Below are 13,045 nucleotides of genomic sequence, written 5' to 3'. Positions count from 1 at the left end.
CTCCTAATGAATGTATTTTCTTAGGATATGGAGAAAATCAAAAGGGTTTTAGATGTTTTGACCTTAAAAATAACAAACTCTATGTATCCAAAGATGTAACTTTTTTGGAAAATAAAAATGGTTTTGTGAAAACTAAAGATATTGACGAAAGCAAATATGCTTTCTTATTTGATCTTCTCTCTCAAGAAGATGAGACTCCTCAAGAAGAGGAAATCTCTAATGAGTTGTTGAATGACCTAGATGATATTCCTCTTAACAATGTTGAAAATGAAAGTAATAGACCAATCCAAACCTATGTTAGGCGTGGTCAACAAGCTCAAATGAGTGCCTTAGAAAAATACTCTCAAGGTTCCAACATAGAAGAAACCTCTTTAAGGAGATCCGGCTGAATCTCCAATCCCTCTAATAGGTTTGTTTCCTATGAGTCTCTAACTCCAAGGTATAGAGCGTGTCTAATTGTGTTACACTCATTTCATGAACCTTCACATTATAATGAAGCCAAAAACATTCCCCAATGGGTTGAAGCCATGAACTTAGAGCTTAGTGCCCTTGAAAAGGCAAAAACTTGGGAAATAACTTCATTACCCATTGGAAAGAGATCGATAGGATGTAGATGGGTCTTCAAAATTAAAACTAAAAGTGACGGTTCATTAGAACGCTATAAAGCCCGATTAGTAGCAAAAAGATACGCTCAAGAATACGGTATAGACTATGAAGAAACTTTCGCACCCGTAGCTAGGATGACTAGTGTTAAGACTCTTATCGTCGTTGCGTCAGTTAAAAAATGACCTATCTATCAATTAGATATTAAGAATGCATTCCTAAATGGTGAATTAAATGAAGAGGTTTACATGGATCCCCCACCAGGAGTATGTATTGGTAAAAATAAAATTCTCAAACTTAAAAAGGCATTATATGGTTTAAAGCAAGCCCCAAAAGCTTGACATGATAGATTTAGTAATGTAATGACAAGTTTGAATTTTCGTTCATGCTATACTGACACTGCTTTGTTTGTGAAAAGTGCAGGGTCTTCGGTAGTTATTCTACTACTTTATGTTGATGATATGATCATCACTAGAAGTGAAGAGCAAGGAATTAATGATATTAAGAAAGTTTTAAAAGAAAATTTTGACATGTCTGACATTGGTTTCTTAAGATATTTTTTAGGAATTAAAGTAGCGTACTCCCTTCAAGGGTACATTCTCTCTCAAATGAAACTTGCCGCTGACATTTGTTCAAAGTCTGGTATCTCCGATGATAAGAAGACAGAAACCCCTGAAGTCATCAATGCGAAGTTAAGGTTGGAAGATGGAACACTTCTCGAGGATCCTACTCCCTACCGTCAACTTGTTGGGTCTCTAACCTACCTATCCATCACTCGGCCAGACATAGCTCATGCCGTCCACTCTGTTAGTCAGTTTCAACATGCACCTACAACCGTGCACATGAGTGCAGTCTTCAGATACATCAAAAACACCATGACTAAGGGAGTTTTTCTTTCCTCCTCTTCATCACTTGATTTAATTGCTATCCATCACTCAGCCAGACATAGCTCATGCCGTCCACTCTGTTAGTCAGTTTCAACATGCACCTACAACTGTGCACATGAGTGCAGTCTTCAGATACATCAAAAACACCATGACTAAGGGAGTTTTTCTTTCCTCCTCTTCATCACTTGATTTAATTGCTTATACTGATGCTGATTGGGGAGGAAATCCCAATGACAGAGTCTCAACTACGGGTTTTTGTGTTTTCTTAGGTGACTCTATGATTTCTTGGAGATGCAAGAAGCATCACAAAGTATCATTGTCCTCAACAGAAGCGGAATATCGTGCTATGGCCACTACAACCATGGAGCTTGTATGGCTAAGAAGTCTCCTCAGTGATATGGGCATTGTCATCTCTACTCCTTCGAAGATGTGTTGTGACAACAAAAGCGCAATTTATATTGCAAGCAATCACACCTTCCATGAGTGTACTAAGCACATCGAAATGGACTGCCATTACGTACGTGATGAATACCTAAGAGGAACCATAGCACTACCTTACGTCACATCCGAGTACCAGTTGGCGGACTTCTTCACTAAAGCTCTTGTCGCTCCTCGTTTTATGTTTCTCCTTAACAAGCTTTCGGTTCTATCCCCGTAAAGCTTGAGGGAGGGTGTTAAAATACATGTAATCCATATATATATTTATATATATAGTCTAATATACACTGCCTGTGTAGTTATACACTGTCGGTCCCAAGCCCGGATAAAGGAGGAGGGTTGCGGTAGGCCTGTGACAGCCAGCATAAAAACTTTGTCATATCCTATGAAAATGAACCAATATGAGAATTTCGTTGGGGCGTTCCCTACTGAGCGACGCGCTGTACTCTCTAGGCCCGGAGGCAGTGATAAATGTGCAAGGGTTGCTAGGTCGTCGCCCAGAAGCGACGCGTCACACCGGCGCCCGGGTGTGGTGTCAAATAGGCAAGGGTTCTCTCACTTTGTTGGACGGGTGGGGGTAAAGAAGTTAGTCCAAGACCATAAAATTAGGTTAGCCACTTGGAACATAGGGTCTTTAACTGGTAAGTTGGTAGAGTTAGTAGATGTTATGTGTAGGAGAAAGATTGGTATTTTATGTCTTCAAGAGACCAAATGGGTAGGTGAGAAAGCTAAAGTGATAGAACCTTGGGGATATAAGATTTGGTATACAGGAATAAATAGGAATAGGAATGGAGTAGGGATTGTTATGAGTCGCCAGTTTATAGATAATGTAGTTGAGGTCCGTAGGAAGGGTGATAGAATTTTACTTATTAAATTAGTATTAGGTACGGATATTATTAATATTATTAGTGTTTATGCACCTCAAGTAGGTTTAGATGATTCCATTAAGCATCAATTTTGGGAAGATTTAGATGGAGTAGTACAAGAGACATCTTATGGAGAAAAGCTTTTCATCGGCGGTGACCTTAATGGACATGTAGGCATTAGTAGGGATGGATTTGAGAATATCCATGGAGGCTATGGTATAGGAGAAAGAAATGAAAGTGGAGAAAGGATTTTAGATTTTTGTTTGTCCTATGATATGATCTTAGCAAACACTTGGTTTAGGAAGAGGGAGTCTCACCTAGTAACATTTAAAAGTGGGGTTAATACGAGTCAGATAGATTTTTTCCTACTTAGAAAGAGAGATAGGGGTTGTTGCATCGATTGTAAGGTTATACCAGGAGAAAGTGTAGCTACACAACATAGAGTCTTAATTTTATATCTTAGAATTAGACAATGCCGCAAAAGGGATAGACATAGGATAGATCCTAGAATTAAGTGGTGGGCACTGAAAGGAGCTAAACAAGGAATGTTTGTAGAGCAGGTAGTTAAGGAAGTTGATTGGTGTCTCGAGGAGGATTCAGAATCAATGTGGAATAAGATAGCGGGTGGTATGAGAAAAGTAGCTAAGGAGGTATTGGGTGAGTCTAAAGGCGGTGCACCAATAGGTAAGGATACATCATGGTGGAACGAGGATGTCAAATTAGCTATTAAGGTTAAAAGAGAGTGTTATAGAAATCTAAGTAAGAGTCGTGATAATGAGAATTTGGAGAAGTATATGATAGCAAAGAAGGAAGCTAAAAAAGTTGTTCGAAACGCGAGGGCTAAGGTATATAAGGAGGTTTATGACAAGTTGGATACCAAAGAAGGCGAGAAGGATATTTATAGGCTTGCAAAGATGAGAGATAGGAAATCGAAGGATTTGGGTATGGTTAGATGTATCAAAGATGAAACGCAAAGGGTTTTAGTCAAAGATGAGGAGATTAAGGAGAGATGGAAAGATTATTTTGATAAGCTATTTAATGATAGTCATGCTCAAGATCTTGGAGACTTCTCCATTCCTTTTCATGAGATAAATCGTGACTTCATGCGCAAGATTCAAAAGAAAAAAATTGCAGAGGCTTTGAAGAAAATGAAATCAAGAAGCGCAGTTGGCCCAGATGGTATACCTATCGAGGCTTGGAAATGCTTGAGAGAGAAAGGTTTAGAATGGTTGACAAATCTTTTTAACTTGATTTGGCGAACAAATAAGATGCCTAATGAGTGGAGGAAGAGTACTTTGGTGCCTTTATATAAGAATAAGGGTGATATACAAGATTGCACAAACTATCGTGGTATAAAACTCATGAGTCATACTATGAAACTTTGGGAGAGGGTGATTGAGTCTAGGTTGAGGAAGGTTGTCATGATATCGGAGAATCAATTTGGTTTTATGCCTGGAAGATCAACTATGGAAGCTATACATCTTCTTAGACAACTTATTGAAAGATATAGAGAGAGGAACAAAGATTTGCATATGGTTTTTATTGATTTAGAGAAGGCATACGATAGAGTACCTAGGGACGTTCTCTGGTGGACAATGATGGAGAAAGGTGTTTCTCTCAAGTACATTAGTATAATTAAAGATATGTATGAAGGAGTAATAACCAATGTCCGTACTTGTGAAGGGGTGACAACCAATTTTTCTATAACGGTTGGGTTACATCAAGGATCTGCTTTAAGTCCTTTCCTATTTGCTATAGTGATGGATGAGCTTACGAGATCAATTCAAGAAAATGTGTCGTGGTGTATGTTGTTTGCTGATGATATTGTTTTGATTGATGAGTCTACAGCTGGGGTTAATGCTAAGTTAGAATTATGAAGACAGACATTGGAAGCAAGAGGTTTTAAGTTGAGTAAGAGTAAGACAGAATATATGAAATATCGGTTTAGTAAGCAACGAAGTAGTGATGGGAGTGTAGTGAAGCTTGGTGAGCAAGAAATACCGGTGGATGATTGTTTCAAATATTTGGGATCTATCATTCAAAAGTATGGAGAAATTGATGGAGATGTAAATCATAGGATAAAGGTTGGGTGGATGAAATGGAAAAGTGCAACTGGAGTGGTGTGCGATCGTAGCATGCCATTGCGGTTGAAGGGAAAGTTTTATAGGACGACTATTAGGCCCGCTTTACTATATGATACAGAATGTTGGGCTGCCAAGAACATCATATTAAAAAAATGAGTGTAGTTGAGATGCGTATGCTTAGATGGATGTGTGGAAATACAATAAAAGATAAGATTCGGAACGAAGAGATACGTAAGAAGGTAGGTGTTGCACCCATTGAAAATAAGATGCGAGAGAATCGTTTACGATGGTTTGGACATATTCGGCGAAGGCCTAATGATGCTCCAGTTAGAAGGTTGGAGAAATGGGAAAATATATTAGTTAAAAGAGGTCGGGGTAGGCCTAGGAAGACTTGGATGGAGATGATAGGAAAGGATATGAATGCTTTGAACCTCACCGAGGACATGGCGTTGGATAGAAATGATTGGAGGAAAAGGATTCATGTGGAAGACCCAAAATGAATTTCTTTTTTGGTTCATATCGCTGACCCCAATTGTTTTGGGATGAAGGCGTAGTTGTTGTTGTTGTTGTAGTCTAATATACCCAATAGGGGTATTTTAGTCATTTCACAAGTACCCGATAGGGGTACTTGTTATTTTCCCCTTTTTTGTATTTATTTTGCACTTTATTTTTTTCTTTTTTATTTTGTCTTTTACCCACATAAGGGGTCCCACCATTGAGTCAATGGGGCCCCCAACGGTCACATTTGTGACCGTTGGGGGCTCCCAACAACTCCATGGGGAGCCCCCTATGTGGCTCTTCTTTTAAGGCCATAAGGTCACCCCTCACTCTCCTTCTTTGTGTATATATAGGGGTGAACCCATCTTGTATTCTTCACTCTTGAGAGCTTTCTCTCTTTTCAATAAGAGACATTTATATTTTTATGTTGTGTTGTCCCTTTGTGGATTTGGGTGTCATCTCTTTTGTTTGTCCATTGGTAGACATTGTAAGTGCTTATAGCACTCTTTGTTTTTCCGCATATCTCATTACAATATGTGTGTGTGTGTGCGTGTGTAGTGAATATGTATATAAAAATATATGTATACATATATATATATATATATATATATATATATATTCACAAGTAAATATATTTATATGTATATTTTATTTTTTGTTTTGAACAGTCAACACAGAGTTGAATGGAGGCTTCTAACCGTTAGATCTAGTCCAACGGCTATAATTTTAGCCGTTGGACTAGCTCCAACGACTCTATGAGCCTTGCTTATTGTACATAAAAGAGAATGATTCCCCTCATTTGTATGAATGCTTCCCTGCATTATTTTCATCAATAAAACATTATTATTTGTGAGAATACTCCTTTGTGGGTTTTGTGAGTAAACTCCATAGTGAGTTCCTTTTTGGTGATTGTCTACTTTTGTATCTATTTGGTGAACATTGTTGGTCATATTTGAAGACCACCATTTCATTACATGGTATCTGAGCTTGGTAGTGCTAAAGTTCATTTGTGACTCATATTCAAGTGTTTGTGAGATCGTGGTTGTACAAGTGCTCGTGTGATCATGATCGTGCATTTGAAGATACAAGTGCACGTGTGATCCATTGGTGGTGCTTGCTTGATGGTGATGAAGTGCTTGTGTCCTTCACCTCGCTTCCTCTACGCTCATTTCTTTTATTTCTCTATCGTTCTCTCTCTTTTTCTAACCCCTTTATCCCTTGTAAAAAAATGGATGACAATGAAAATGTCACCATTAAACCCATAAAACTCAATGATTTCAACTATGTAACATAAACCCCAATTATGAAGCACCTTACTTAGGGAAAAGGGTTATCGAAACTAGTTGACGGGCCCGATCTAAGTTAGTTCTTACCAAAGTGGAGGGTAAGAAAGAAGGATCACTTACGGAGAAGGAGAAAACCAAGGCTATGGCCATATGAGAAAAAATGGAAGGAGTGGAAGATGGGACATGTCAAAATCATGTCTTGACTTATTAGTGTAGATATCAAAAAGTGTTCTAGCCTTGCACCACAATAGAATGTATTCCCTTAAGGATATTGCACATGTGTGCAATTTGCAAGGCCAAATTCAAAATATGACTCAAGGAGATAAAAGTATTAGAGAATATTATAACGAATTATTCGAGCTTTGGGAAGAATTAGTTCTTCTAGAACCAAAATGGCATTATCCCGAAAATATAAACCTCTGCCAAAAGCAAATAGATAGAAAGCACTTCTACATATTCATCAATGGATTGAGGGCGGAATTTGAATCCACCAAATCAGTTCTCCTTCATAGATAAAAGTTTCTTATATTAAAAATACTATAGAACAGTTAAGTAGGAAGAAGAATAAGTTAAAGAAGTGTTTTACCAAAAATGAGGATGGCTCGGTTCTTGCCGTATCTAGACTAGAAAATTACATACGTACTTACAAGCCACCACATTATGGAAGACAAGAAAATGGAAGTGATAAGAAAATGGTTATTTATAACTATTGTCATGAACCGGGACATCAAGCCCCAATTCATCCATCAGACTTATGAGAAGAAGGTTGCCTCAGTTAACTCTCTGCAAGCCAAATGACATTTCCCCTATACAAAATTCATCCATCAGAAATATGTCTCTGGCTCAACTAATAGAAGTTCTTTAGCCTCTTCTTAAAAAAGCATCTTCATCAACCGAAGTCGTCGTTTCGTCCTTCTCGGATCCTGATAAAAATCCTTGGCTCCTTGATTTTGGTGTCTCATTTCATATGATACCTAATGGTGATATTTTATCTGAATGTCATACTAACTCAAGCATGTCCAATATATTTATTGTTGATGGTATATCTCTTCAGATAAAAAGAATAGGGGATTTCGAAAGCCCTTTTCAAAACTTAAAAAAAAAAATTATTCCAAAAGTTAGATATATACGTAAATTGTGTTAGAACATCAGTTTTCACCAAACCTGATTAGCAAAAAGGAGAAAAAGTGAGAAGACAGAAGAAAGAAGAGACGCTGAGTCGATTTTGCTGCACACAGGCTCACGTTTTTCTTAAAGCATATATGGCCTGATACTTTGTATTTATATATTAGGTTATAAGTAAACTTGATTATGGACATGACTGTCCTACAACAAAACATGATATTACAAATGTGTCCTAGTAGGCACGTCAATCACGCAATCCCAGATTGGGTCTAGATCAGACCCAACTAGTGCATTTCACGATACTTAATACCCTCCCTCAAGTTGTGCATGGTCTTGTACCATGGACAACTTGTTCTTCAAGAACCAGAATCTGTTTTTCATCAAACCCTTTGTAAATAAATTTGTCACCTGGTCTTCCGTAGGTATGAAATGAGGTTCAATCTCTTTATCTTCAACCTTCTGTCGAATGAAGTACTGATCTATCTCAATATGTTTTGTCTTACTGTGGAAAATGGGATTGAAAGATATTTTAATGGCACTTTGATTATCACCCAGTAAGATAGATTTCGAGATCTTTTCCTCCAATTCATTCAACAAGTGCCTTGTCCAAGTAGCTTCAGCAGTTGCAGCAGCCATTGATCGGTATTCAGCCTCAGTACTTGATCTAGCTATTGCCTTTTGTTTTTTACTGCTCCAAGATACCAGGTTTTTCTCAAAAAAGATGCAATACCCAGATCAGGATCTCCTTTCATCAGGATCTCCTGTCCAGTCCGCATCACTGTAGACTGTGACATCATGCATGTCCCCTCCTTTCCAACTTTTCTTATATACCAACCCATCTCCGATGGTACCTTTTAAATATCTCAACACTCTCTTGACAGCATCCATGTGTCCTATTCTTGGCTCATGCATGAACTGCGACACTTGATTGACAGAATAAACAATGTCAGGATGAGTAAATGTAAGATATTGAAGCATACCGACTACACTTCGATATCTTGTACGATCTAGGTACAAATCTCCATCCTGTGAACTAAGCTTTTGATGTAAGACACTCGGTGTAGACAAAGGCTTGCAATCTTGCGTACCAAATTTCTTCAATAAATCTAGTGTGTATTTATGTTGTGTCAATGTCATGCAACCATCATTTCTGTCTACCTCGACTCCAAGGAAATAACGCAAATCTCCTAAGTCTTTCATCTTAAACCTTTGACTTAAGAGTCTCTTTATTTCTTCGATGTGGCTCATTGAGTTTCCTGTAACAATAATATCATCAACATATATCAACATGGTGGTGATGCATTTACCCTTGAATATAAACAATGAGTGGTCCAAGAGGGATCGACAAAACCCATGTTTTTGTATTTCTAAGGAGAAACTTTCAAACCACGAGTGTGAGGCCTGCTTCAAACCATATATGGCTCTTTTTAGTCTATATACATGTGTGTTTGGGTCTCCCTCAGCATATCCTGGAGGTTGTTCCATGTAAACTTCTTCCTTCAAGTCCCCATGAAGGAAGGCATTTTTGACATCTAACTGACTTAGTATCCATTCATGTTTGACAGTTAAAGACAATATAATTCTTATTGACCCCATTTTGACTACAGGACTAAAAGTCTCATCATAATCTTGGTCATATTCCTGTGTAAATCCCTTTGCAACAGTCTTGCTTTGTATCGTTCTATGGTGCCATCAGGTTTGTATTTAATTTTATAAACCCACTTGGAATCAACAACATTTTTGTTAGGAGGTCTGGAAACAATTTCCCACGTCTGGCATTCATGAAGCGCTTTCACTTCTTCATTGATTGCCTCAATCCACTTCTTTGATTTTACGGCTTGATGAAACCCTACGGGTTCATCATACTTATCAACCTGAGATAAAAAGAGTTGAAAATCCATAGAAAATTTGTTGTAGTTGACCCACCTATCAATAGGGTGTCTGATTCTATTTGAACTCCTCAGATTTTCAACAGGGACACAATTATCTTGTTCAATGTGAGGAGCAAGAGGAGCGCATTTTTCTCTTCACGCATACGCATACCCTTTAAATTTATCAATAAGATGCCGTTGTGGGACTGCCCCTTCTTCAGCATATGAAGCTCCACCAACCTGATCACCAGATTGAGATAAGCATGCCTGCCCCGAGTCAATGTCATCTTTGACAACCGACTGTGATTCCTGAGTACACTGAGGTGAGCAATCACCATAAACATCTGCAAATAATTCTGCACTCATCCATGGATGATATACCTCTTCTCTGGGAATCCTTTGACAAGTATTAAATGATACATCTCCAAGATTATTTTCATCAAACACAACATTCTTGGAAATTTTAATATGTTTAGTCATAGGGTCATAACATCGATAACCTTTATAATCAGCAGCATATCCCACGAATCTGCACTTGGAAGCCTTTGATTGGAATTTATTCCTGAGAGAATCATCAATATGAACGTAGCAAGTGCATCCAAACACAAGCAGAGCATTATAATCAGGTTGAATGCCGAAAAGATAAAAGTATGGTGAACTATTTTGTAAAACTGTCATAGGCAGACGATTTATAATATAGACTGCTGAATGGAATGCTTTTGTCTACAGACTAATGGGAAGATTACTATCGTGCAGCATGCTCATGGTTGTTTCAACAATATGCCGATGCTTTCTCTCAGCAATCCCATTTTATTGTGGCGTATGTAGACAAGACACTCTACGCTTTATTCCATTACTTTGGAGAAAATCAGTAAAATCCTTTGATGTATACTCACCGCCTCCATCATAATGAAAATACAGAATATTGGTAGAGAAATGGTTTCGAACAAAGGCATGAAAGTTACGAAATATGTGAAAAGTTTCAGACTTATGCTTCATAAAGAATATCCAAGTACAACGGGAATAACTGTCAATAAAGATGAGGTGATATCTGCTGCCAGAAGAAGAACAGACAGGCGCAGGGCCCCAAACATCTGAATAAACGATTTCAAAAGGTCTTGAAGCTCTTTTATTTATAGAATCAAAAGAAAGTACATGACTCTTACGCATTTGACAACTGGAGCATTTTTTATTATTTTCCTCAAGAGTCAAACTTGATTTAGGGATTAATTTGCTTTATACAAGTTTCTCAAGAAAAGTATAACCGCAATGACCAAGACGATCATACCAAAGACTTGGCTTATTACATTTAGAAAGACTAAAAACAGACTCAAGACCTGACATAGATGACTGAAACTGAAAAGACTTAGACTTCAATAAGGGCTTCAGGACGAAACTAGTATGCGCAAATGGATCTTCTTTGAAGATGTACATATTTCCTTTTTACTCCCCTTCAGCGAATGTCTCCTTCGTTTGAAGATCCTTGACATACACAAAAGAGAGAGTGAATTCAACATAAGAATGTGTATCATCAACAAGTTTGGACACAGAAATAATGTTCTTTTTTATGTTAGGAGCATGAATGACGTTTGACAAATTGAGAGATGATCTTGACAAAGGAATGATTGCATTACCAATATGAGAAATATGATGGTGAGATTCATCTCTAGTAACAATACTATTTTTGCCAAAGGAACCAAGTTCGAGAGCTTACCAACATCCCCCGTAACATGGTTTGTTGCTTCTGAATCAACATACCATAATCCTTGATCATTCTGCTTCAAGTGCAACCCAGACAATGCTGCCAGCAAAAGTTGTGTCACCTCCCCATCAGTTTTGGTAACATTATCTGCCTTCTTGCTCTTAGTGTTTTGCAACTTTCCTTTATTTTGAGGATTAAACCAGCAGTCTGCCTTAGTATGCCCCTTTTTTTATTGCACAAGTAACATGTCGGGGCAGCTCTTTGATTTTGGTTCTTCGCATTGGAGTTGAACGGCATATTGGGTGTAGGAAGCAAACCTGGACCTGCAAATCTACCACGACCACTTCTTCCTCTGAAGCTATTTCCTCCACGACCACGACCGAATGAGAACCCAGTAGCTAAAACATATTGAGAATCAAATTAAGCACCAGAATCTTCAGCAATGCCTTTCAACGACATTTCGTATTGTAAAAGTTTTGTCCGGAGGTCCTCAAATGTGGGAAGCATGGGCAAGCACAACAATGATGTTACAAATACATGATAATCTGGGCCCAAACCATTCAATGTCTGTTGCACTATTTCCTTGTCTGGCACTTCATATCCAACAATGGCTAGTTGATCTGTAATAGTATTCATCTTATTCAAATAATTCATGATAAACAGATTGCCCTTTCTGAGAAGTTAAAATTCACGCTTGAGGAACAAAACCCTGGCTTCAGATATCTGAGAGTATGTTTGTGTCAACCTGTTCCACAATTCCATCACTATGCAGTCGTCGGGATTAGCAACCAGTACCTCCTGAGACAAGGTAGACGTGATGTAGGCAATTAATGCTTGATCTTTTCTCATCCAAGAGACATAATTCAGGTTGTGTACAAGCTGGGTAGACCCCATGAGCGTCTGTTTCCTCCTTTGCAATGAACTCTGGTGAGACTGGAATCGATCCATCCAGATGACCAAAGAGATCTTGGCTCCTGATAAAAGGAACTATCTGTCTCTTCCAAGTCAGGAAATCGGAATTATTTAACTTTTTAGAAACAAGTTGGCTAAGGAAGTTTGATGACAAACCGGACTAGGTTGAAGAAGAATCCATGATTATGAGATACGAGAATATAAAATGGAAAACACTCTAAGAAGGAAGCAATCGAATGACTACTTAAACTTCAAGATAGTGTGACTGTTTAAATTCAGTCCAAAAGGGAACTGGTTATAACAGAATTCGGATCTGCCTTTTTTTTTGCAGATATCAGATCACGAGAGTACTCAAATTATCAATTCAATATTTATGAATCAAGCCAAAGCACAATTAATCAACGTCATGAATATTCAAGTTATCAGATCACATGAACAGGTGTCAGATCACGTTGATTAATCAAGTTTTCAAATTAATCAACGATGAGTATTCAGATAAAGTAATGAGAAAACAGATTCAAGAGAAAGAAAAGAAAGCACGAGTTTTTGCTTGAAATATAGCAACGATTCAAGAGATGTTGATTAATCGTGTTTCAAGATTAATCAACGATCAATTTTCAGATGAAGGAATGAGAAAACAGATTCTAGAGAAAGAAGAAATCATGAGTTTCAAGAAAGGGTTTCAAGGTAAGTATGTAGTAGATAACAGCCTTTTAAGAGGAAAAGGCGTGTTTCAGATGAAAACACGAAAATGCTTTCAAGAAAGAATATGG

The 13,045-nt window shown here is 37.9% G+C and overlaps 1 pseudogene across 1 annotated transcript in view; it reads right to left on the bottom strand.

The window, feature by feature from the left end:
* Nucleotides 1–12,254, bottom strand: part of LOC149837811 (uncharacterized) — a 93,790-nt pseudogene extending 81,536 nt beyond the window's left edge. Inside the window, exons 1-5 of the transcript XR_016432238.1 lie at nucleotides 12,053–12,254; nucleotides 11,898–11,980; nucleotides 11,678–11,758; nucleotides 11,293–11,535; nucleotides 9,899–10,111 (exon numbers count right to left, since the gene is read on the bottom strand). The product of XR_016432238.1 is annotated as an uncharacterized LOC149837811 (transcript). The remainder of the gene's footprint in view (nucleotides 1–9,898; nucleotides 10,112–11,292; nucleotides 11,536–11,677; nucleotides 11,759–11,897; nucleotides 11,981–12,052) is intronic.
* Nucleotides 12,255–13,045: the final 791 nt, after the last annotated feature.

This window comes from Nuphar pumila, chromosome 5, assembly GCF_984573655.1.
Source record: "Nuphar pumila chromosome 5, dmNupPumi1.hap1.1, whole genome shotgun sequence".
NCBI classification, from domain to species: Eukaryota; Viridiplantae; Streptophyta; class Magnoliopsida; order Nymphaeales; family Nymphaeaceae; genus Nuphar; species Nuphar pumila.
This window is presented reverse-complemented; position numbering and strand designations above follow the sequence as displayed.